General features: G+C 57.2%; 39 non-coding genes and 1 pseudogene across 39 annotated transcripts in view; all 40 read left to right on the top strand.

Moving 5' to 3' along the window:
- The window catches only part of LOC125729554 (U5 spliceosomal RNA), a 114-nt gene extending 71 nt beyond the window's left edge, over positions 1–43 (top strand). The window contains exon 1 of the small nuclear RNA XR_007389981.1: positions 1–43. This exon is cut by the window's left edge and continues 71 nt beyond it. This is a non-coding gene — a small nuclear RNA (U5 spliceosomal RNA).
- Positions 44–240: 197 nt separating this feature from the next.
- LOC125729588 (U2 spliceosomal RNA) lies at positions 241–432 on the top strand. Its single transcript, XR_007390015.1, has one exon. It is a non-coding gene; the product is annotated as a U2 spliceosomal RNA (small nuclear RNA).
- Positions 433–863: 431 nt separating this feature from the next.
- Positions 864–977, top strand: LOC125729555 (U5 spliceosomal RNA). The gene has a single exon (XR_007389982.1). It is a non-coding gene; the product is annotated as a U5 spliceosomal RNA (small nuclear RNA).
- A 197-nt stretch (positions 978–1174) lies between these two features.
- Positions 1175–1366, top strand: LOC125729589 (U2 spliceosomal RNA). Its single transcript, XR_007390016.1, has one exon. It is a non-coding gene; the product is annotated as a U2 spliceosomal RNA (small nuclear RNA).
- Positions 1367–1796: 430 nt separating this feature from the next.
- On the top strand, positions 1797–1910 carry LOC125729556 (U5 spliceosomal RNA). Its single transcript, XR_007389983.1, has one exon. It is a non-coding gene; the product is annotated as a U5 spliceosomal RNA (small nuclear RNA).
- A 197-nt stretch (positions 1911–2107) lies between these two features.
- Positions 2108–2299, top strand: LOC125729616 (U2 spliceosomal RNA). The gene has a single exon (XR_007390044.1). It is a non-coding gene; the product is annotated as a U2 spliceosomal RNA (small nuclear RNA).
- A 432-nt stretch (positions 2300–2731) lies between these two features.
- On the top strand, positions 2732–2845 carry LOC125729557 (U5 spliceosomal RNA). Its single transcript, XR_007389984.1, has one exon. It is a non-coding gene; the product is annotated as a U5 spliceosomal RNA (small nuclear RNA).
- Positions 2846–3042: 197 nt separating this feature from the next.
- LOC125729590 (U2 spliceosomal RNA) lies at positions 3043–3234 on the top strand. Its single transcript, XR_007390017.1, has one exon. It is a non-coding gene; the product is annotated as a U2 spliceosomal RNA (small nuclear RNA).
- A 431-nt stretch (positions 3235–3665) lies between these two features.
- On the top strand, positions 3666–3779 carry LOC125729558 (U5 spliceosomal RNA). The gene has a single exon (XR_007389985.1). It is a non-coding gene; the product is annotated as a U5 spliceosomal RNA (small nuclear RNA).
- A 197-nt stretch (positions 3780–3976) lies between these two features.
- Positions 3977–4168, top strand: LOC125729618 (U2 spliceosomal RNA). The gene has a single exon (XR_007390046.1). It is a non-coding gene; the product is annotated as a U2 spliceosomal RNA (small nuclear RNA).
- A 430-nt stretch (positions 4169–4598) lies between these two features.
- Positions 4599–4712, top strand: LOC125729559 (U5 spliceosomal RNA). Its single transcript, XR_007389987.1, has one exon. It is a non-coding gene; the product is annotated as a U5 spliceosomal RNA (small nuclear RNA).
- A 197-nt stretch (positions 4713–4909) lies between these two features.
- Positions 4910–5101, top strand: LOC125729591 (U2 spliceosomal RNA). Its single transcript, XR_007390018.1, has one exon. It is a non-coding gene; the product is annotated as a U2 spliceosomal RNA (small nuclear RNA).
- A 431-nt stretch (positions 5102–5532) lies between these two features.
- Positions 5533–5646, top strand: LOC125729561 (U5 spliceosomal RNA). The gene has a single exon (XR_007389989.1). It is a non-coding gene; the product is annotated as a U5 spliceosomal RNA (small nuclear RNA).
- A 197-nt stretch (positions 5647–5843) lies between these two features.
- Positions 5844–6035, top strand: LOC125729620 (U2 spliceosomal RNA). Its single transcript, XR_007390047.1, has one exon. It is a non-coding gene; the product is annotated as a U2 spliceosomal RNA (small nuclear RNA).
- Positions 6036–6466: 431 nt separating this feature from the next.
- LOC125729562 (U5 spliceosomal RNA) lies at positions 6467–6580 on the top strand. Its single transcript, XR_007389990.1, has one exon. It is a non-coding gene; the product is annotated as a U5 spliceosomal RNA (small nuclear RNA).
- Positions 6581–6777: 197 nt separating this feature from the next.
- LOC125729621 (U2 spliceosomal RNA) lies at positions 6778–6969 on the top strand. The gene has a single exon (XR_007390048.1). It is a non-coding gene; the product is annotated as a U2 spliceosomal RNA (small nuclear RNA).
- Positions 6970–7401: 432 nt separating this feature from the next.
- Positions 7402–7515, top strand: LOC125729563 (U5 spliceosomal RNA). Its single transcript, XR_007389991.1, has one exon. It is a non-coding gene; the product is annotated as a U5 spliceosomal RNA (small nuclear RNA).
- A 197-nt stretch (positions 7516–7712) lies between these two features.
- LOC125729592 (U2 spliceosomal RNA) lies at positions 7713–7904 on the top strand. The gene has a single exon (XR_007390020.1). It is a non-coding gene; the product is annotated as a U2 spliceosomal RNA (small nuclear RNA).
- A 429-nt stretch (positions 7905–8333) lies between these two features.
- Positions 8334–8447, top strand: LOC125729565 (U5 spliceosomal RNA). The gene has a single exon (XR_007389992.1). It is a non-coding gene; the product is annotated as a U5 spliceosomal RNA (small nuclear RNA).
- Positions 8448–8645: 198 nt separating this feature from the next.
- LOC125729594 (U2 spliceosomal RNA) lies at positions 8646–8837 on the top strand. The gene has a single exon (XR_007390022.1). It is a non-coding gene; the product is annotated as a U2 spliceosomal RNA (small nuclear RNA).
- A 431-nt stretch (positions 8838–9268) lies between these two features.
- LOC125729566 (U5 spliceosomal RNA) lies at positions 9269–9382 on the top strand. The gene has a single exon (XR_007389993.1). It is a non-coding gene; the product is annotated as a U5 spliceosomal RNA (small nuclear RNA).
- A 197-nt stretch (positions 9383–9579) lies between these two features.
- LOC125729595 (U2 spliceosomal RNA) lies at positions 9580–9771 on the top strand. Its single transcript, XR_007390023.1, has one exon. It is a non-coding gene; the product is annotated as a U2 spliceosomal RNA (small nuclear RNA).
- Positions 9772–10201: 430 nt separating this feature from the next.
- LOC125729567 (U5 spliceosomal RNA) lies at positions 10202–10315 on the top strand. The gene has a single exon (XR_007389994.1). It is a non-coding gene; the product is annotated as a U5 spliceosomal RNA (small nuclear RNA).
- Positions 10316–10512: 197 nt separating this feature from the next.
- Positions 10513–10704, top strand: LOC125729596 (U2 spliceosomal RNA). Its single transcript, XR_007390024.1, has one exon. It is a non-coding gene; the product is annotated as a U2 spliceosomal RNA (small nuclear RNA).
- A 431-nt stretch (positions 10705–11135) lies between these two features.
- On the top strand, positions 11136–11249 carry LOC125729568 (U5 spliceosomal RNA). The gene has a single exon (XR_007389995.1). It is a non-coding gene; the product is annotated as a U5 spliceosomal RNA (small nuclear RNA).
- Positions 11250–11446: 197 nt separating this feature from the next.
- On the top strand, positions 11447–11638 carry LOC125729598 (U2 spliceosomal RNA). The gene has a single exon (XR_007390025.1). It is a non-coding gene; the product is annotated as a U2 spliceosomal RNA (small nuclear RNA).
- Positions 11639–12068: 430 nt separating this feature from the next.
- Positions 12069–12182, top strand: LOC125729569 (U5 spliceosomal RNA). The gene has a single exon (XR_007389996.1). It is a non-coding gene; the product is annotated as a U5 spliceosomal RNA (small nuclear RNA).
- A 197-nt stretch (positions 12183–12379) lies between these two features.
- LOC125729622 (U2 spliceosomal RNA) lies at positions 12380–12571 on the top strand. The gene has a single exon (XR_007390049.1). It is a non-coding gene; the product is annotated as a U2 spliceosomal RNA (small nuclear RNA).
- Positions 12572–13001: 430 nt separating this feature from the next.
- Positions 13002–13115, top strand: LOC125729570 (U5 spliceosomal RNA). Its single transcript, XR_007389998.1, has one exon. It is a non-coding gene; the product is annotated as a U5 spliceosomal RNA (small nuclear RNA).
- Positions 13116–13313: 198 nt separating this feature from the next.
- On the top strand, positions 13314–13505 carry LOC125729599 (U2 spliceosomal RNA). The gene has a single exon (XR_007390026.1). It is a non-coding gene; the product is annotated as a U2 spliceosomal RNA (small nuclear RNA).
- Positions 13506–13937: 432 nt separating this feature from the next.
- Positions 13938–14051, top strand: LOC125729571 (U5 spliceosomal RNA). Its single transcript, XR_007389999.1, has one exon. It is a non-coding gene; the product is annotated as a U5 spliceosomal RNA (small nuclear RNA).
- A 197-nt stretch (positions 14052–14248) lies between these two features.
- Positions 14249–14439, top strand: LOC125729481 (U2 spliceosomal RNA). Its single transcript, XR_007389911.1, has one exon. It is a non-coding gene; the product is annotated as a U2 spliceosomal RNA (small nuclear RNA).
- Positions 14440–14873: 434 nt separating this feature from the next.
- On the top strand, positions 14874–14987 carry LOC125729573 (U5 spliceosomal RNA). Its single transcript, XR_007390001.1, has one exon. It is a non-coding gene; the product is annotated as a U5 spliceosomal RNA (small nuclear RNA).
- A 197-nt stretch (positions 14988–15184) lies between these two features.
- Positions 15185–15376, top strand: LOC125729600 (U2 spliceosomal RNA). The gene has a single exon (XR_007390027.1). It is a non-coding gene; the product is annotated as a U2 spliceosomal RNA (small nuclear RNA).
- A 427-nt stretch (positions 15377–15803) lies between these two features.
- LOC125729574 (U5 spliceosomal RNA) lies at positions 15804–15917 on the top strand. Its single transcript, XR_007390002.1, has one exon. It is a non-coding gene; the product is annotated as a U5 spliceosomal RNA (small nuclear RNA).
- Positions 15918–16118: 201 nt separating this feature from the next.
- On the top strand, positions 16119–16310 carry LOC125729465 (U2 spliceosomal RNA). The gene has a single exon (XR_007389895.1). It is a non-coding gene; the product is annotated as a U2 spliceosomal RNA (small nuclear RNA).
- A 432-nt stretch (positions 16311–16742) lies between these two features.
- LOC125729576 (U5 spliceosomal RNA) lies at positions 16743–16856 on the top strand. Its single transcript, XR_007390003.1, has one exon. It is a non-coding gene; the product is annotated as a U5 spliceosomal RNA (small nuclear RNA).
- A 196-nt stretch (positions 16857–17052) lies between these two features.
- LOC125729601 (U2 spliceosomal RNA) lies at positions 17053–17244 on the top strand. The gene has a single exon (XR_007390028.1). It is a non-coding gene; the product is annotated as a U2 spliceosomal RNA (small nuclear RNA).
- Positions 17245–17673: 429 nt separating this feature from the next.
- Positions 17674–17786, top strand: LOC125729580 (U5 spliceosomal RNA). The gene has a single exon (XR_007390007.1). It is a non-coding gene; the product is annotated as a U5 spliceosomal RNA (small nuclear RNA).
- Positions 17787–17984: 198 nt separating this feature from the next.
- LOC125729488 (U2 spliceosomal RNA) lies at positions 17985–18064 on the top strand (annotated as a pseudogene; the record flags this gene model as incomplete).

The raw sequence follows: 18064 nt of genomic DNA on the forward strand, positions 1-18064 counted from the left end.
GATGAGTTCGCTGTATTTTTGGAGGCTCTGTGCAAGCAGAGCTGCACCGCTGCTGTATCAAAGTAAGACTGTGCCCGGCTTAGCGGCCGGCTCTATCTGCCCAGTGGCGCGTTTCTGGTCCTCTGGGATCGTGCGTGGTCTCGCCGGGCGCCACCTCCCAGAGAGGCTGGCGAGGACCCAGCCGCGCCGGCTCCGTCGGCGTCCCACATGCCGGAGCCCGGCGGGGCGCAGTCTGCGGGCATCGCTTCTCGGCCTTTTGGCTAAGATCAAGTGTAGTATCTGTTCTTATCAGTTTAATATCTGATACGTCCCCCATGGAGGGGACCACATATTAAACGGATTTTTGGAACAGGGAGCCGGAAGTGGGGCTTGCCCCGTCCGCTCCACGCATCGACCCGGTATTGCAGTGTTTCTGGGAACGGTGCACCTCTACTGCCCCCTGCTGTTGAAAGACAGAGCTGATCGGTGTTCCGCTTATCAGACCGAGAGCCTGCGCCGCTTGCCAGGCGATTAGCCGGTGTCGTGAGGGACGGACCCTGTCCGTGCGCCGGTCCCGCTTCCCTCCGTTTTTCTTTTTTTTTTTTTTTTTTTTTTTTTTTTTTTAATTTAATTATAAAAAGCACGGTCATGGTACGCTCTCTGAGGGGTGGGCAGCTGTGCTGAGGTAAGGCAGGCCGTCGTCTTTGCCTTTTGAATTTTCTCTCATGTCTGTTTACATGATTGCTGATCTTTCAGATGCCAGGAGGACAGGGAGGAGTCGGGGCCCCGAGGCCGGTGGCTGCGACGCCCCCGAGAATTCAACCCCGAGCGGGGGCGTCACGGAGGCCCGGCTAGCGGCCACCTGCTGAGCGACGGCTCTGCATCGACTCGGGTCTCTCTTCATCCCGTATAAATCTTTCGCCTTTTACTAAAGATTTCCGTGGAGAGGGATAGCGATGAGTTCGCTGTATTTTTGGAGGCTCTGTGCAAGCAGAGCTGCACCGCTGCTGTATCAAAGTAAGACTGTGCCCGGCTTAGCGGCCGGCTCTATCTGCCCAGTGGCGCGTTTCTGGTCCTCTGGGATCGTGCGTGGTCTCGCCGGGCGCCACCTCCCAGAGAGGCTGGCGAGGACCCAGCCGCGCCGGCTCCGTCGGCGTCCCACATGCCGGAGCCCGGCGGGGCGCAGTCTGCGGGCATCGCTTCTCGGCCTTTTGGCTAAGATCAAGTGTAGTATCTGTTCTTATCAGTTTAATATCTGATACGTCCCCCATGGAGGGGACCACATATTAAACGGATTTTTGGAACAGGGAGCCGGAAGTGGGGCTTGCCCCGTCCGCTCCACGCATCGACCCGGTATTGCAGTGTTTCTGGGAACGGTGCACCTCTACTGCCCCCTGCTGTTGAAAGACAGAGCTGATCGGTGTTCCGCTTATCAGACCGAGAGCCTGCGCCGCTTGCCAGGCGATTAGCCGGTGTCGTGAGGGACGGACCCTGTCCGTGCGCCGGTCCCGCTTCCCTCCGTTTTTCTTTTTTTTTTTTTTTTTTTTTTTTTTTTTTAATTTAATTATAAAAAGCACGGTCATGGTACGCTCTCTGAGGGGTGGGCAGCTGTGCTGAGGTAAGGCAGGCCGTCGTCTTTGCCTTTTGAATTTTCTCTCATGTCTGTTTACATGATTGCTGATCTTTCAGATGCCAGGAGGACAGGGAGGAGTCGGGGCCCCGAGGCCGGTGGCTGCGACGCCCCCGAGAATTCAACCCCGAGCGGGGGCGTCACGGAGGCCCGGCTAGCGGCCACCTGCTGAGCGACGGCTCTGCATCGACTCGGGTCTCTCTTCATCCCGTATAAATCTTTCGCCTTTTACTAAAGATTTCCGTGGAGAGGGATAGCGATGAGTTCGCTGTATTTTTGGAGGCTCTGTGCAAGCAGAGCTGCACCGCTGCTGTATCAAAGTAAGACTGTGCCCGGCTTAGCGGCCGGCTCTATCTGCCCAGTGGCGCGTTTCTGGTCCTCTGGGATCGTGCGTGGTCTCGCCGGGCGCCACCTCCCAGAGAGGCTGGCGAGGACCCAGCCGCGCCGGCTCCGTCGGCGTCCCACATGCCGGAGCCCGGCGGGGCGCAGTCTGCGGGCATCGCTTCTCGGCCTTTTGGCTAAGATCAAGTGTAGTATCTGTTCTTATCAGTTTAATATCTGATACGTCCCCCATGGAGGGGACCACATATTAAACGGATTTTTGGAACAGGGAGCCGGAAGTGGGGCTTGCCCCGTCCGCTCCACGCATCGACCCGGTATTGCAGTGTTTCTGGGAACGGTGCACCGCTACTGCCCCCTGCTGTTGAAAGACAGAGCTGATCGGTGTTCCGCTTATCAGACCGAGAGCCTGCGCCGCTTGCCAGGCGATTAGCCGGTGTCGTGAGGGACGGACCCTGTCCGTGCGCCGGTCCCGCTTCCCTCCGTTTTTCTTTTTTTTTTTTTTTTTTTTTTTTTTTTTTTTAATTTAATTATAAAAAGCACGGTCATGGTACGCTCTCTGAGGGGTGGGCAGCTGTGCTGAGGTAAGGCAGGCCGTCGTCTTTGCCTTTTGAATTTTCTCTCATGTCTGTTTACATGATTGCTGATCTTTCAGATGCCAGGAGGACAGGGAGGAGTCGGGGCCCCGAGGCCGGTGGCTGCGACGCCCCCGAGAATTCAACCCCGAGCGGGGGCGTCACGGAGGCCCGGCTAGCGGCCACCTGCTGAGCGACGGCTCTGCATCGACTCGGGTCTCTCTTCATCCCGTATAAATCTTTCGCCTTTTACTAAAGATTTCCGTGGAGAGGGATAGCGATGAGTTCGCTGTATTTTTGGAGGCTCTGTGCAAGCAGAGCTGCACCGCTGCTGTATCAAAGTAAGACTGTGCCCGGCTTAGCGGCCGGCTCTATCTGCCCAGTGGCGCGTTTCTGGTCCTCTGGGATCGTGCGTGGTCTCGCCGGGCGCCACCTCCCAGAGAGGCTGGCGAGGACCCAGCCGCGCCGGCTCCGTCGGCGTCCCACATGCCGGAGCCCGGCGGGGCGCAGTCTGCGGGCATCGCTTCTCGGCCTTTTGGCTAAGATCAAGTGTAGTATCTGTTCTTATCAGTTTAATATCTGATACGTCCCCCATGGAGGGGACCACATATTAAACGGATTTTTGGAACAGGGAGCCGGAAGTGGGGCTTGCCCCGTCCGCTCCACGCATCGACCCGGTATTGCAGTGTTTCTGGGAACGGTGCACCTCTACTGCCCCCTGCTGTTGAAAGACAGAGCTGATCGGTGTTCCGCTTATCAGACCGAGAGCCTGCGCCGCTTGCCAGGCGATTAGCCGGTGTCGTGAGGGACGGACCCTGTCCGTGCGCCGGTCCCGCTTCCCTCCGTTTTTCTTTTTTTTTTTTTTTTTTTTTTTTTTTTTTTAATTTAATTATAAAAAGCACGGTCATGGTACGCTCTCTGAGGGGTGGGCAGCTGTGCTGAGGTAAGGCAGGCCGTCGTCTTTGCCTTTTGAATTTTCTCTCATGTCTGTTTACATGATTGCTGATCTTTCAGATGCCAGGAGGACAGGGAGGAGTCGGGGCCCCGAGGCCGGTGGCTGCGACGCCCCCGAGAATTCAACCCCGAGCGGGGGCGTCACGGAGGCCCGGCTAGCGGCCACCTGCTGAGCGACGGCTCTGCATCGACTCGGGTCTCTCTTCATCCCGTATAAATCTTTCGCCTTTTACTAAAGATTTCCGTGGAGAGGGATAGCGATGAGTTCGCTGTATTTTTGGAGGCTCTGTGCAAGCAGAGCTGCACCGCTGCTGTATCAAAGTAAGACTGTGCCCGGCTTAGCGGCCGGCTCTATCTGCCCAGTGGCGCGTTTCTGGTCCTCTGGGATCGTGCGTGGTCTCGCCGGGCGCCACCTCCCAGAGAGGCTGGCGAGGACCCAGCCGCGCCGGCTCCGTCGGCGTCCCACATGCCGGAGCCCGGCGGGGCGCAGTCTGCGGGCATCGCTTCTCGGCCTTTTGGCTAAGATCAAGTGTAGTATCTGTTCTTATCAGTTTAATATCTGATACGTCCCCCATGGAGGGGACCACATATTAAACGGATTTTTGGAACAGGGAGCCGGAAGTGGGGCTTGCCCCGTCCGCTCCACGCATCGACCCGGTATTGCAGTGTTTCTGGGAACGGTGCACCGCTACTGCCCCCTGCTGTTGAAAGACAGAGCTGATCGGTGTTCCGCTTATCAGACCGAGAGCCTGCGCCGCTTGCCAGGCGATTAGCCGGTGTCGTGAGGGACGGACCCTGTCCGTGCGCCGGTCCCGCTTCCCTCCGTTTTTCTTTTTTTTTTTTTTTTTTTTTTTTTTTTTTAATTTAATTATAAAAAGCACGGTCATGGTACGCTCTCTGAGGGGTGGGCAGCTGTGCTGAGGTAAGGCAGGCCGTCGTCTTTGCCTTTTGAATTTTCTCTCATGTCTGTTTACATGATTGCTGATCTTTCAGATGCCAGGAGGACAGGGAGGAGTCGGGGCCCCGAGGCCGGTGGCTGCGACGCCCCCGAGAATTCAACCCCGAGCGGGGGCGTCACGGAGGCCCGGCTAGCGGCCACCTGCTGAGCGACGGCTCTGCATCGACTCGGGTCTCTCTTCATCCCGTATAAATCTTTCGCCTTTTACTAAAGATTTCCGTGGAGAGGGATAGCGATGAGTTCGCTGTATTTTTGGAGGCTCTGTGCAAGCAGAGCTGCACCGCTGCTGTATCAAAGTAAGACTGTGCCCGGCTTAGCGGCCGGCTCTATCTGCCCAGTGGCGCGTTTCTGGTCCTCTGGGATCGTGCGTGGTCTCGCCGGGCGCCACCTCCCAGAGAGGCTGGCGAGGACCCAGCCGCGCCGGCTCCGTCGGCGTCCCACATGCCGGAGCCCGGCGGGGCGCAGTCTGCGGGCATCGCTTCTCGGCCTTTTGGCTAAGATCAAGTGTAGTATCTGTTCTTATCAGTTTAATATCTGATACGTCCCCCATGGAGGGGACCACATATTAAACGGATTTTTGGAACAGGGAGCCGGAAGTGGGGCTTGCCCCGTCCGCTCCACGCATCGACCCGGTATTGCAGTGTTTCTGGGAACGGTGCACCTCTACTGCCCCCTGCTGTTGAAAGACAGAGCTGATCGGTGTTCCGCTTATCAGACCGAGAGCCTGCGCCGCTTGCCAGGCGATTAGCCGGTGTCGTGAGGGACGGACCCTGTCCGTGCGCCGGTCCCGCTTCCCTCCGTTTTTCTTTTTTTTTTTTTTTTTTTTTTTTTTTTTTTAATTTAATTATAAAAAGCACGGTCATGGTACGCTCTCTGAGGGGTGGGCAGCTGTGCTGAGGTAAGGCAGGCCGTCGTCTTTGCCTTTTGAATTTTCTCTCATGTCTGTTTACATGATTGCTGATCTTTCAGATGCCAGGAGGACAGGGAGGAGTCGGGGCCCCGAGGCCGGTGGCTGCGACGCCCCCGAGAATTCAACCCCGAGCGGGGGCGTCACGGAGGCCCGGCTAGCGGCCACCTGCTGAGCGACGGCTCTGCATCGACTCGGGTCTCTCTTCATCCCGTATAAATCTTTCGCCTTTTACTAAAGATTTCCGTGGAGAGGGATAGCGATGAGTTCGCTGTATTTTTGGAGGCTCTGTGCAAGCAGAGCTGCACCGCTGCTGTATCAAAGTAAGACTGTGCCCGGCTTAGCGGCCGGCTCTATCTGCCCAGTGGCGCGTTTCTGGTCCTCTGGGATCGTGCGTGGTCTCGCCGGGCGCCACCTCCCAGAGAGGCTGGCGAGGACCCAGCCGCGCCGGCTCCGTCGGCGTCCCACATGCCGGAGCCCGGCGGGGCGCAGTCTGCGGGCATCGCTTCTCGGCCTTTTGGCTAAGATCAAGTGTAGTATCTGTTCTTATCAGTTTAATATCTGATACGTCCCCCATGGAGGGGACCACATATTAAACGGATTTTTGGAACAGGGAGCCGGAAGTGGGGCTTGCCCCGTCCGCTCCACGCATCGACCCGGTATTGCAGTGTTTCTGGGAACGGTGCACCGCTACTGCCCCCTGCTGTTGAAAGACAGAGCTGATCGGTGTTCCGCTTATCAGACCGAGAGCCTGCGCCGCTTGCCAGGCGATTAGCCGGTGTCGTGAGGGACGGACCCTGTCCGTGCGCCGGTCCCGCTTCCCTCCGTTTTTCTTTTTTTTTTTTTTTTTTTTTTTTTTTTTTTAATTTAATTATAAAAAGCACGGTCATGGTACGCTCTCTGAGGGGTGGGCAGCTGTGCTGAGGTAAGGCAGGCCGTCGTCTTTGCCTTTTGAATTTTCTCTCATGTCTGTTTACATGATTGCTGATCTTTCAGATGCCAGGAGGACAGGGAGGAGTCGGGGCCCCGAGGCCGGTGGCTGCGACGCCCCCGAGAATTCAACCCCGAGCGGGGGCGTCACGGAGGCCCGGCTAGCGGCCACCTGCTGAGCGACGGCTCTGCATCGACTCGGGTCTCTCTTCATCCCGTATAAATCTTTCGCCTTTTACTAAAGATTTCCGTGGAGAGGGATAGCGATGAGTTCGCTGTATTTTTGGAGGCTCTGTGCAAGCAGAGCTGCACCGCTGCTGTATCAAAGTAAGACTGTGCCCGGCTTAGCGGCCGGCTCTATCTGCCCAGTGGCGCGTTTCTGGTCCTCTGGGATCGTGCGTGGTCTCGCCGGGCGCCACCTCCCAGAGAGGCTGGCGAGGACCCAGCCGCGCCGGCTCCGTCGGCGTCCCACATGCCGGAGCCCGGCGGGGCGCAGTCTGCGGGCATCGCTTCTCGGCCTTTTGGCTAAGATCAAGTGTAGTATCTGTTCTTATCAGTTTAATATCTGATACGTCCCCCATGGAGGGGACCACATATTAAACGGATTTTTGGAACAGGGAGCCGGAAGTGGGGCTTGCCCCGTCCGCTCCACGCATCGACCCGGTATTGCAGTGTTTCTGGGAACGGTGCACCGCTACTGCCCCCTGCTGTTGAAAGACAGAGCTGATCGGTGTTCCGCTTATCAGACCGAGAGCCTGCGCCGCTTGCCAGGCGATTAGCCGGTGTCGTGAGGGACGGACCCTGTCCGTGCGCCGGTCCCGCTTCCCTCCGTTTTTCTTTTTTTTTTTTTTTTTTTTTTTTTTTTTTTTAATTTAATTATAAAAAGCACGGTCATGGTACGCTCTCTGAGGGGTGGGCAGCTGTGCTGAGGTAAGGCAGGCCGTCGTCTTTGCCTTTTGAATTTTCTCTCATGTCTGTTTACATGATTGCTGATCTTTCAGATGCCAGGAGGACAGGGAGGAGTCGGGGCCCCGAGGCCGGTGGCTGCGACGCCCCCGAGAATTCAACCCCGAGCGGGGGCGTCACGGAGGCCCGGCTAGCGGCCACCTGCTGAGCGACGGCTCTGCATCGACTCGGGTCTCTCTTCATCCCGTATAAATCTTTCGCCTTTTACTAAAGATTTCCGTGGAGAGGGATAGCGATGAGTTCGCTGTATTTTTGGAGGCTCTGTGCAAGCAGAGCTGCACCGCTGCTGTATCAAAGTAAGACTGTGCCCGGCTTAGCGGCCGGCTCTATCTGCCCAGTGGCGCGTTTCTGGTCCTCTGGGATCGTGCGTGGTCTCGCCGGGCGCCACCTCCCAGAGAGGCTGGCGAGGACCCAGCCGCGCCGGCTCCGTCGGCGTCCCACATGCCGGAGCCCGGCGGGGCGCAGTCTGCGGGCATCGCTTCTCGGCCTTTTGGCTAAGATCAAGTGTAGTATCTGTTCTTATCAGTTTAATATCTGATACGTCCCCCATGGAGGGGACCACATATTAAACGGATTTTTGGAACAGGGAGCCGGAAGTGGGGCTTGCCCCGTCCGCTCCACGCATCGACCCGGTATTGCAGTGTTTCTGGGAACGGTGCACCTCTACTGCCCCCTGCTGTTGAAAGACAGAGCTGATCGGTGTTCCGCTTATCAGACCGAGAGCCTGCGCCGCTTGCCAGGCGATTAGCCGGTGTCGTGAGGGACGGACCCTGTCCGTGCGCCGGTCCCGCTTCCCTCCGTTTTTCTTTTTTTTTTTTTTTTTTTTTTTTTTTTTAATTTAATTATAAAAAGCACGGTCATGGTACGCTCTCTGAGGGGTGGGCAGCTGTGCTGAGGTAAGGCAGGCCGTCGTCTTTGCCTTTTGAATTTTCTCTCATGTCTGTTTACATGATTGCTGATCTTTCAGATGCCAGGAGGACAGGGAGGAGTCGGGGCCCCGAGGCCGGTGGCTGCGACGCCCCCGAGAATTCAACCCCGAGCGGGGGCGTCACGGAGGCCCGGCTAGCGGCCACCTGCTGAGCGACGGCTCTGCATCGACTCGGGTCTCTCTTCATCCCGTATAAATCTTTCGCCTTTTACTAAAGATTTCCGTGGAGAGGGATAGCGATGAGTTCGCTGTATTTTTGGAGGCTCTGTGCAAGCAGAGCTGCACCGCTGCTGTATCAAAGTAAGACTGTGCCCGGCTTAGCGGCCGGCTCTATCTGCCCAGTGGCGCGTTTTCTGGTCCTCTGGGATCGTGCGTGGTCTCGCCGGGCGCCACCTCCCAGAGAGGCTGGCGAGGACCCAGCCGCGCCGGCTCCGTCGGCGTCCCACATGCCGGAGCCCGGCGGGGCGCAGTCTGCGGGCATCGCTTCTCGGCCTTTTGGCTAAGATCAAGTGTAGTATCTGTTCTTATCAGTTTAATATCTGATACGTCCCCCATGGAGGGGACCACATATTAAACGGATTTTTGGAACAGGGAGCCGGAAGTGGGGCTTGCCCCGTCCGCTCCACGCATCGACCCGGTATTGCAGTGTTTCTGGGAACGGTGCACCTCTACTGCCCCCTGCTGTTGAAAGACAGAGCTGATCGGTGTTCCGCTTATCAGACCGAGAGCCTGCGCCGCTTGCCAGGCGATTAGCCGGTGTCGTGAGGGACGGACCCTGTCCGTGCGCCGGTCCCGCTTCCCTCCGTTTTTCTTTTTTTTTTTTTTTTTTTTTTTTTTTTTTTAATTTAATTATAAAAAGCACGGTCATGGTACGCTCTCTGAGGGGTGGGCAGCTGTGCTGAGGTAAGGCAGGCCGTCGTCTTTGCCTTTTGAATTTTCTCTCATGTCTGTTTACATGATTGCTGATCTTTCAGATGCCAGGAGGACAGGGAGGAGTCGGGGCCCCGAGGCCGGTGGCTGCGACGCCCCCGAGAATTCAACCCCGAGCGGGGGCGTCACGGAGGCCCGGCTAGCGGCCACCTGCTGAGCGACGGCTCTGCATCGACTCGGGTCTCTCTTCATCCCGTATAAATCTTTCGCCTTTTACTAAAGATTTCCGTGGAGAGGGATAGCGATGAGTTCGCTGTATTTTTGGAGGCTCTGTGCAAGCAGAGCTGCACCGCTGCTGTATCAAAGTAAGACTGTGCCCGGCTTAGCGGCCGGCTCTATCTGCCCAGTGGCGCGTTTCTGGTCCTCTGGGATCGTGCGTGGTCTCGCCGGGCGCCACCTCCCAGAGAGGCTGGCGAGGACCCAGCCGCGCCGGCTCCGTCGGCGTCCCACATGCCGGAGCCCGGCGGGGCGCAGTCTGCGGGCATCGCTTCTCGGCCTTTTGGCTAAGATCAAGTGTAGTATCTGTTCTTATCAGTTTAATATCTGATACGTCCCCCATGGAGGGGACCACATATTAAACGGATTTTTGGAACAGGGAGCCGGAAGTGGGGCTTGCCCCGTCCGCTCCACGCATCGACCCGGTATTGCAGTGTTTCTGGGAACGGTGCACCTCTACTGCCCCCTGCTGTTGAAAGACAGAGCTGATCGGTGTTCCGCTTATCAGACCGAGAGCCTGCGCCGCTTGCCAGGCGATTAGCCGGTGTCGTGAGGGACGGACCCTGTCCGTGCGCCGGTCCCGCTTCCCTCCGTTTTTCTTTTTTTTTTTTTTTTTTTTTTTTTTTTTTAATTTAATTATAAAAAGCACGGTCATGGTACGCTCTCTGAGGGGTGGGCAGCTGTGCTGAGGTAAGGCAGGCCGTCGTCTTTGCCTTTTGAATTTTCTCTCATGTCTGTTTACATGATTGCTGATCTTTCAGATGCCAGGAGGACAGGGAGGAGTCGGGGCCCCGAGGCCGGTGGCTGCGACGCCCCCGAGAATTCAACCCCGAGCGGGGGCGTCACGGAGGCCCGGCTAGCGGCCACCTGCTGAGCGACGGCTCTGCATCGACTCGGGTCTCTCTTCATCCCGTATAAATCTTTCGCCTTTTACTAAAGATTTCCGTGGAGAGGGATAGCGATGAGTTCGCTGTATTTTTGGAGGCTCTGTGCAAGCAGAGCTGCACCGCTGCTGTATCAAAGTAAGACTGTGCCCGGCTTAGCGGCCGGCTCTATCTGCCCAGTGGCGCGTTTCTGGTCCTCTGGGATCGTGCGTGGTCTCGCCGGGCGCCACCTCCCAGAGAGGCTGGCGAGGACCCAGCCGCGCCGGCTCCGTCGGCGTCCCACATGCCGGAGCCCGGCGGGGCGCAGTCTGCGGGCATCGCTTCTCGGCCTTTTGGCTAAGATCAAGTGTAGTATCTGTTCTTATCAGTTTAATATCTGATACGTCCCCCATGGAGGGGACCACATATTAAACGGATTTTTGGAACAGGGAGCCGGAAGTGGGGCTTGCCCCGTCCGCTCCACGCATCGACCCGGTATTGCAGTGTTTCTGGGAACGGTGCACCTCTACTGCCCCCTGCTGTTGAAAGACAGAGCTGATCGGTGTTCCGCTTATCAGACCGAGAGCCTGCGCCGCTTGCCAGGCGATTAGCCGGTGTCGTGAGGGACGGACCCTGTCCGTGCGCCGGTCCCGCTTCCCTCCGTTTTTCTTTTTTTTTTTTTTTTTTTTTTTTTTTTTTTAATTTAATTATAAAAAGCACGGTCATGGTACGCTCTCTGAGGGGTGGGCAGCTGTGCTGAGGTAAGGCAGGCCGTCGTCTTTGCCTTTTGAATTTTCTCTCATGTCTGTTTACATGATTGCTGATCTTTCAGATGCCAGGAGGACAGGGAGGAGTCGGGGCCCCGAGGCCGGTGGCTGCGACGCCCCCGAGAATTCAACCCCGAGCGGGGGCGTCACGGAGGCCCGGCTAGCGGCCACCTGCTGAGCGACGGCTCTGCATCGACTCGGGTCTCTCTTCATCCCGTATAAATCTTTCGCCTTTTACTAAAGATTTCCGTGGAGAGGGATAGCGATGAGTTCGCTGTATTTTTGGAGGCTCTGTGCAAGCAGAGCTGCACCGCTGCTGTATCAAAGTAAGACTGTGCCCGGCTTAGCGGCCGGCTCTATCTGCCCAGTGGCGCGTTTCTGGTCCTCTGGGATCGTGCGTGGTCTCGCCGGGCGCCACCTCCCAGAGAGGCTGGCGAGGACCCAGCCGCGCCGGCTCCGTCGGCGTCCCACATGCCGGAGCCCGGCGGGGCGCAGTCTGCGGGCATCGCTTCTCGGCCTTTTGGCTAAGATCAAGTGTAGTATCTGTTCTTATCAGTTTAATATCTGATACGTCCCCCATGGAGGGGACCACATATTAAACGGATTTTTGGAACAGGGAGCCGGAAGTGGGGCTTGCCCCGTCCGCTCCACGCATCGACCCGGTATTGCAGTGTTTCTGGGAACGGTGCACCTCTACTGCCCCCTGCTGTTGAAAGACAGAGCTGATCGGTGTTCCGCTTATCAGACCGAGAGCCTGCGCCGCTTGCCAGGCGATTAGCCGGTGTCGTGAGGGACGGACCCTGTCCGTGCGCCGGTCCCGCTTCCCTCCGTTTTTCTTTTTTTTTTTTTTTTTTTTTTTTTTTTTAATTTAATTATAAAAAGCACGGTCATGGTACGCTCTCTGAGGGGTGGGCAGCTGTGCTGAGGTAAGGCAGGCCGTCGTCTTTGCCTTTTGAATTTTCTCTCATGTCTGTTTACATGATTGCTGATCTTTCAGATGCCAGGAGGACAGGGAGGAGTCGGGGCCCCGAGGCCGGTGGCTGCGACGCCCCCGAGAATTCAACCCCCGAGCGGGGGCGTCACGGAGGCCCGGCTAGCGGCCACCTGCTGAGCGACGGCTCTGCATCGACTCGGGTCTCTCTTCATCCCGTATAAATCTTTCGCCTTTTACTAAAGATTTCCGTGGAGAGGGATAGCGATGAGTTCGCTGTATTTTTGGAGGCTCTGTGCAAGCAGAGCTGCACCGCTGCTGTATCAAAGTAAGACTGTGCCCGGCTTAGCGGCCGGCTCTATCTGCCCAGTGGCGCGTTTCTGGTCCTCTGGGATCGTGCGTGGTCTCGCCGGGCGCCACCTCCCAGAGAGGCTGGCGAGGACCCAGCCGCGCCGGCTCCGTCGGCGTCCCACATGCCGGAGCCCGGCGGGGCGCAGTCTGCGGGCATCGCTTCTCGGCCTTTTGGCTAAGATCAAGTGTAGTATCTGTTCTTATCAGTTTAATATCTGATACGTCCCCCATGGAGGGGACCACATATTAAACGGATTTTTGGAACAGGGAGCCGGAAGTGGGGCTTGCCCCGTCCGCTCCACGCATCGACCCGGTATTGCAGTGTTTCTGGGAACGGTGCACCGCTACTGCCCCCTGCTGTTGAAAGACAGAGCTGATCGGTGTTCCGCTTATCAGACCGAGAGCCTGCGCCGCTTGCCAGGCGATTAGCCGGTGTCGTGAGGGACGGACCCTGTCCGTGCGCCGGTCCCGCTTCCCTCCGTTTTTCTTTTTTTTTTTTTTTTTTTTTTTTTTTTTAATTTAATTATAAAAAGCACGGTCATGGTACGCTCTCTGAGGGGTGGGCAGCTGTGCTGAGGTAAGGCAGGCCGTCGTCTTTGCCTTTTGAATTTTCTCTCATGTCTGTTTACATGATTGCTGATCTTTCAGATGCCAGGAGGACAGGGAGGAGTCGGGGCCCCGAGGCCGGTGGGCTGCGACGCCCCCGAGAATTCAACCCCGAGCGGGGGCGTCACGGAGGCCCGGCTAGCGGCCACCTGCTGAGCGACGGCTCTGCATCGACTCGGGTCTCTCTTCATCCCGTATAAATCTTTCGCCTTTTACTAAAGATTTCCGTGGAGAGGGATAGCGATGAGTTCGCTGTATTTTTGGAGGCTCTGTGCAAGCAGAGCTGCACACGCTGCTGTATCAAAGTAAGACTGTGCCCGGCTTAGCGGCCGGCTCTATCTGCCCAGTGGCGCGTTTCTGGTCCTCTGGGATCGTGCGTGGTCTCGCCGGGCGCCACCTCCCAGAGAGGCTGGCGAGGACCCAGCCGCGCCGGCTCCGTCGGCGTCCCACATGCCGGAGCCCGGCGGGGCGCAGTCTGCGGGCATCGCTTCTCGGCCTTTTGGCTAAGATCAAGTGTAGTATCTGTTCTTATCAGTTTAATATCTGATACGTCCCCCATGGAGGGGACCACATATTAAACGGATTTTTGGAACAGGGAGCCGGAAGTGGGGCTTGCCCCGTCCGCTCCACGCATCGACCCGGTATTGCAGTGTTTCTGGGAACGGTGCACCTCTACTGCCCCCTGCTGTTGAAAGACAGAGCTGATCGGTGTTCCGCTTATCAGACCGAGAGCCTGCGCCGCTTGCCAGGCGATTAGCCGGTGTCGTGAGGGACGGACCCTGTCCGTGCGCCGGTCCCGCTTCCCTCCGTTTTTCTTTTTTTTTTTTTTTTTTTTTTTTTTTTTTTAATTTAATTATAAAAAGCACGGTCATGGTACGCTCTCTGAGGGGTGGGCAGCTGTGCTGAGGTAAGGCAGGCCGTCGTCTTTGCCTTTTGAATTTTCTCTCATGTCTGTTTACATGATTGCTGATCTTTCAGATGCCAGGAGGACAGGGAGGAGTCGGGGCCCCGAGGCCGGTGGCTGCGACGCCCCCGAGAATTCAACCCCGAGCGGGGGCGTCACGGAGGCCCGGCTAGCGGGCCACCTGCTGAGCGACGGCTCTGCATCGACTCGGGTCTCTCTTCATCCCGTATAAATCTTTCGCCTTTTACTAAAGATTTCCGTGGAGAGGGATAGCGATGAGTTCGCTGTATTTTTGGAGGCTCTGTGCAAGCAGAGCTGCACCGCTGCTGTATCAAAGTAAGACTGTGCCCGGCTTAGCGGCCGGCTCTATCTGCCCAGTGGCGCGTTTCTGGTCCTCTGGGATCGTGCGTGGTCTCGCCGGGCGCCACCTCCCAGAGAGGCTGGCGAGGACCCAGCCGCGCCGGCTCCGTCGGCGTCCCACATGCCGGAGCCCGGCGGGGCGCAGTCTGCGGGCATCGCTTCTCGGCCTTTTGGCTAAGATCAAGTGTAGTATCTGTTCTTATCAGTTTAATATCTGATACGTCCCCCATGGAGGGGACCACATATTAAACGGATTTTTGGAACAGGGAGCCGGAAGTGGGGCTTGCCCCGTCCGCTCCACGCATCGACCCGTATTGCAGTGTTTCTGGGAACGGTGCACCGCTACTGCCCCCTGCTGTTGAAAGGACAGAGCTGATCGGTGTTCCGCTTATCAGACCGAGAGCCTGCGCCGCTTGCCAGGCGATTAGCCGGTGTCGTGAGGGACGGACCCTGTCCGTGCGCCGGTCCCCGCTTCCCTCCGTTTTTCTTTTTTTTTTTTTTTTTTTTTTTTTTTTTTTTAATTTAATTATAAAAAGCACGGTCATGGTACGCTCTCTGAGGGGTGGGCAGCTGTGCTGAGGTAAGGCAGGCCGTCGTCTTTGCCTTTTGAATTTTCTCTCATGTCTGTTTACATGATTGCTGATCTTTCAGATGCCAGGAGGACAGGGAGGAGTCGGGGCCCCGAGGCCGGTGGCTGCGACGCCCCCGAGAATTCAACCCCGAGCGGGGGCGTCACGGAGGCCCGGCTAGCGGCCACCTGCTGAGCGACGGCTCTGCATCGACTCGGGTCTCTCTTCATCCCGTATAAATCTTTCGCCTTTTACTAAAGATTTCCGTGGAGAGGGATAGCGATGAGTTCGCTGTATTTTTGGAGGCTCTGTGCAAGCAGAGCTGCACCGCTGCTGTATCAAAGTAAGACTGTGCCCGGCTTAGCGGCCGGCTCTATCTGCCCAGTGGCGCGTTTCTGGTCCTCTGGGATCGTGCGTGGTCTCGCCGGGCGCCACCTCCCAGAGAGGCTGGCGAGGACCCAGCCGCGCCGGCTCCGTCGGCGTCCCACATGCCGGAGCCCGGCGGGGCGCAGTCTGCGGGCATCGCTTCTCGGCCTTTTGGCTAAGATCAAGTGTAGTATCTGTTCTTATCAGTTTAATATCTGATACGTCCCCCATGGAGGGGACCACATATTAAACGGATTTTTGGAACAGGGAGCCGGAAGTGGGGCTTGCCCCGTCCGCTCCACGCATCGACCCGGTATTGCAGTGTTTCTGGGAACGGTGCACCTCTACTGCCCCTGCTGTTGAAAGACAGAGCTGATCGGTGTTCCGCTTATCAGACCGAGAGCCTGCGCCGCTTGCCAGGCGATTAGCCGGTGTCGTGAGGGACGGACCCTGTCCGTGCGCCGGTCCCGCTTCCCTCCGTTTTTCTTTTTTTTTTTTTTTTTTTTTTTTTTTTTTAATTTAATTATAAAAAGCACGGTCATGGTACGCTCTCTGAGGGGTGGGCAGCTGTGCTGAGGTAAGGCAGGCCGTCGTCTTTGCCTTTTGAATTTCTCTCATGTCTGTTTACATGATTGCTGATCTTTCAGATGCCAGGAGGACAGGGAGGAGTCGGGGCCCGAGGCCGGTGGCTGCGACGCCCCCGAGAATTCAACCCCGAGCGGGGGCGTCACGGAGGCCCGGCTAGCGGCCACCTGCTGAGCGACGGCTCTGCATCGACTCGGGTCTCTCTTCATCCCGTATAAATCTTTCGCCTTTTACTAAAGATTTCCGTGGAGAGGGATAGCGATGAGTTCGCTGTATTTTTGGAGGCTCTGTGCAAGCAGAGCTGCACCGCTGCTGTATCAAAGTAAGACTGTGCCCGGCTTAGCGGCCGGCTCTATCTGCCCAGTGGCGCGTTTCTGGTCCTCTGGGATCGTGCGTGGTCTCGCCGGGCGCCACCTCCCAGAGAGGCTGGCGAGGACCCAGCCGCGCCGGCTCCGTCGGCGTCCCACATGCCGGAGCCCGGCGGGGCGCAGTCTGCGGCATCGCTTCGCTTCTCGGCCTTTTGGCTAAGATCAAGTGTAGTATCTGTTCTTATCAGTTTAATATCTGATACGTCCCCCATGGAGGGGACCACATATTAAACGGATTTTTGGAACAGGGAGCCGGAAGTGGGGCTTGCCCCGTCCGCTCCACGCATCGACCCGGTATTGCAGTGTTTCTGGGAACGGTGCACCGCTACTGCCCCCTGCTGTTGAAAGACAGAGCTGATCGTGTTCCGCTTATCAGACCGAGAGCCTGCGCCGCTTGCCAGGCGATTAGCCGGTGTCGTGAGGGACGGACCCTGTCCGTGCGCCGGTCCCGCTTCCCTCCGTTTTTCTTTTTTTTTTTTTTTTTTTTTTTTTTTTTTTTTAATTTAATTATAAAAAGCACGGTCATGGTACGCTCTCTGAGGGGTGGGCAGCTGTGCTGAGGTAAGGCAGGCCGTCGTCTTTGCCTTTTGAATTTTCTCTCATGTCTGTTTACATGATTGCTGATCTTTCAGATGCCAGGAGGACAGGGAGGAGTCGGGGCCCCGAGGCCGGTGGCTGCGACGCCCCCGAGAATTCAACCCCGAGCGGGGGCGTCACGGAGGCCCGGCTAGCGGCCACCTGCTGAGCGACGGCTCTGCATCGACTCGGGTCTCTCTTCATCCCGTATAAATCTTTCGCCTTTTACTAAAGATTTCCGTGGAGAGGGATAGCGATGAGTTCGCTGTATTTTTGGAGGCTCTGTGCAAGCAGAGCTGCACCGCTGCTGTATCAAAGTAAGACTGTGCCCGGCTTAGCGGCCGGCTCTATCTGCCCAGTGGCGCGTTTCTGGTCCTCTGGGATCGTGCGTGGTCTCGCCGGGCGCCACCTCCCAGAGAGGCTGGCGAGGACCCAGCCGCGCCGCTCCGTCGGCGTCCCACATGCCGGAGCCCGGCGGGGCGCAGTCTGCGGGCATCGCTTCTCGGCCTTTTGGCTAAGATCAAGTGTAGTATCTGTTCTTATCAGTTTAATATCTGATACGTCCCCCATGGAGGGGACCACATATTAAACGGATTTTTGGAACAGGGAGCCGGAAGTGGGGCTTGCCCCGTCCGCTCCACGCATCGACCCGGTATTGCAGTGTTTCTGGGAACGGTGCACCTCTACTGCCCCCTGCTGTTGAAAGACAGAGCTGATCGGGTTCCGCTTATCAGACCGAGAGCCTGCGCCGCTTGCCAGGCGATTAGCCGGTGTCGTGAGGGACGGACCCTGTCCGGCGCCGGTCCCGCTTCCCTCCGGTTTTCTTTTTTTTTTTTTTTTTTTTTTTTTTTTTAATTATACTTATAAAAAGCACGGTCATGGTACGCTCTCTGAGGGGTGGGCAGCTGTGCTGAGGTAAGGCAGGCCGTCGTCTTTGCCTTTTGAATTTTCTCTCATGTCTGTTTACATGATTGCTGATCTTTCAGATGCCAGGAGGACAGGGAGGAGTCGGGGCCCCCGAGGCCGGTGGCTGCGACGCCCCCGAGAATTCAACCCCGAGCGGGGGCGTCACGGAGGCCCGGCTAGCGGCCACCTGCTGAGCGACGGCTCTGCATCGACTCGGGTCTCTCTTCATCCCGTATAAATCTTTCGCCTTTTTACTAAAGATTTCCGTGGAGAGGGATAGCGATGAGTCGCTGTATTTTGGAGGCTCTGTGCAAGCAGAGCTGCACCGCTGCTGTATCAAAGTAAGACTGTGCCCGGCTTAGCGGCCGGCTCTATCTGCCCAGTGGCGCGTTTCTGGTCCTCTGGATCGTGCGTGGTCTCGCCGGGCGCCACCCTCCCAGAGAGGCTGGCGAGGACCCAGCCGCGCCGGCTCCGTCGGCGTCCCACATGCCGGAGCCCGGCGGGGGCGCAGTCTGCGGGCATCGCTTCTCGGCCTTTTGGCTAAGATCAAGTGTAGTATCTGTTCTTATCAGTTTAATATCTGATACGTCCCCCATGGAG

Source organism: Brienomyrus brachyistius, unplaced genomic scaffold, assembly GCF_023856365.1.
Source record: "Brienomyrus brachyistius isolate T26 unplaced genomic scaffold, BBRACH_0.4 scaffold686, whole genome shotgun sequence".
Taxonomy (NCBI): domain Eukaryota; kingdom Metazoa; phylum Chordata; class Actinopteri; order Osteoglossiformes; family Mormyridae; genus Brienomyrus; species Brienomyrus brachyistius.